We start from the raw sequence: 2,644 nt of genomic DNA, 5'->3' as shown, positions 1-2,644 counted from the left end.
CGGCGGCGGACCCCGCGGGGGTCACTACTCACTGCTGTAGATGGAATTTGCACCGACAATAACGGCGCGGAAACTGGAACTATTCACTCATTTCTCACCAAGTCCTTTGGGAACGGAACAGAGCAGAGCTGAGCACTCTTCAGCCACAGAAGCCACGAGGGTTTGGAGGGAGGAAGAAGGATGAGGGGTCGGCACAGGAGTTGGAAGGGTATGGGGGGGAAGAAGAGGAGGAGGAAGGTTTTTACAATTGGCCAGTGAAACACTGGCCCAGGTTGCCCAGTGAGGAGGTGGATGTCCCATCCCTGGAAACATTCAAGGGCAGGTTGGACAATGCTCTGAGCAGCCTGACCCACCTGAAGATGTCCCTGCTCATTGCAGGGGGCTGAACTAGATGGTCCCTGTCACACACACGGCCACAGTGTCCTCTGTGAGCCCACAGTTCCTCACCCAGCCTCTTCCCACAGTGCAAAAATGTGCAAAACCATCCCCGGTATCAACGGCCAAACCCCCACCAAACCCCAGGAGAGCCAGGCTGTGCCAGAGGGCTGCAGAGCTACAGCCTTAGGTGGGGACAGCACAGGGACAGGTGACAGCACTCAGTGACACCTGCAACCTGAGCATGTGTGTGAGGTCAAGCATGCCCCACTGAAAAGCTTTCACAAATTATGGCCCAAGTTCTTGGTGTTCATGCAGCACTCGCACAGGCAGAGGACAGAGGTGTTTCAGACCATGTATGTGCGTGCAGCACACACATAAACCAAAACAGCCCAGCTAAAAATATTACAGGTTACAGGATTCCCAGTGCAGTCTAAATTAAAATGTATGAGGATGGGGGGGGGTTAAAGTTTAGTTTATTATTAGATCAAAAAATACAACTGGACTAACAAAGAGATTGGAAGCATTTTTCTGTGCTAATTATCCGTGGAGGATTACTTGTCCGTCCTGAGCTTCAATGCCAGCCCAGTTTGTAGAGGTTTATAGCATCCTGGGTATGCTCTGCTCTAAATGGGATTGTTGAGTTTAAGTGAAAAGTCATCTTACACCAATAAAGACCATTATATTCTCATACATTAAAAGCTTTTTCAAAAGTCATCAACTCTGACTAATGCAGAAGAAACCCCCCTTGAAAATGCTTAGTTTTCAGGTATATTTTCCAGGTTATCTTTTCAACGCAGTGAATTCCTGGAAGTTCTTGTCATGAATCAGAGACACTGATGACTGGGGAATATCTCTGGGAACATTTCCTTGCAGATATATATATAAGCCTCACAACTGAAAAATCATTCATCTCTCCCATACTTTATTTAGCAGTTGAAACCAAGGATTCTTTCACTGTTGTACTGACAGGACTTACCAGATCAGTCAGCACTCAGATCATCAGTGGCTTGGTAGCAACACTCTGGTACCATAGATGGAGGGAAGATTTATCCAGTGGTACATTTCCCAGGACACTCCATGACAGTCATGTTTCACTATATTGCAATTTGTAGTGCATTTGAGCAGTGTGTGGTGTAGTGCACATGGGCCTGCTCTTTCTCACCATTTGTCAGCTGCTGCCCTGGCTCACCTGAGCACTCTGCTAACACTGCAGCTGCTGCCTGCAGAGCCTTCATATTTCGGTGCCAAAGTCATGGACCTCTGACAATGGCACTGAGGATGGACTTCTCCAACCAGTAACAATCATATTGCTGCTGTCTTCTGCATGGCTCCAACCACAAGAAAATAATCTCACTCAATCACTGACAGAAAGCAAATTTAATATGGCAGGGTTGTATTTGGCCTGCTGGCTTTTGTCTGAGCTGCTGAAGCATGCTAGTTAATATCATGGGGCTCACAGAGGGAACTCTGCTTTTTCACAGACATACAATCTTGCTTAGAAAAGTGCCACTTTCAGAGTAATCAGAGTAATATACCTTGTTTGGTTTGGTTTTTGGTGTTGGGTTTGTTTTTTTTTTTTAGTGCTTGTTTTCCCTCAGCAAAACAGTTTTTCATTTACTGGAAAGATCTTCATGCTATTTACTTCAAATCCAGTTAGCCCACCCACACAGAAGTGTATCATGAGCAAAACAAGAGAAAGTTCATTCAGTCTCCAGCAGCAGTCCCCAGGCTCTGCAAGGCTGAGGCCCATTTAAGAATAACTGCTAATGTTGCCATGTCTTTTCCAGCACAGATTTCTTTCTCTCCCCTCTCCCTGCCCCCTTTCTCCCTCCACATGTTGTGGCTGGGTTGTTGGGTTGTTGCCTGTGCCCAGAAGGGCTGAAAGGCTTGGGATTCATATCTGTGCTGTGGAGGTGCACTGGCAGGGACCTCTGCCCCAGGAGGGTGAGACAATCAGCTCAGAAAGGAGAGAAAGGAGTGCCCTGGGCCAGTAAAGGACCCCTGCTTAGATATGGTGCTCTAGAGCACAGCTGGAGCATGGGCATGGTATACAGCTCTTTCTCAGGAAAAGTCAGAATGATTCAGAGCAGGCTGTACTTTGTCCAGCACTCTGGGATAAACTTACCACAGAATTATTGCAGGGAGAGCTGTGAGTGAAGTGAACAGCCTTTCTACTGTCACCTTCTACAAGCTCCTGAGTGACAGGCCCCTTGTTGTATCTGAGTAGGCTCCGATGCTGTTGTTTTTTTTGCTCTCCTTCCCTTTT

This window comes from Geospiza fortis, unplaced genomic scaffold, assembly GCF_000277835.1.
Source record: "Geospiza fortis unplaced genomic scaffold, GeoFor_1.0 scaffold41, whole genome shotgun sequence".
Classification (NCBI taxonomy): domain Eukaryota; kingdom Metazoa; phylum Chordata; class Aves; order Passeriformes; family Thraupidae; genus Geospiza; species Geospiza fortis.
The sequence above is the reverse complement of the archived record's forward strand: the minus strand, read 5'-3'. Positions refer to the sequence as shown.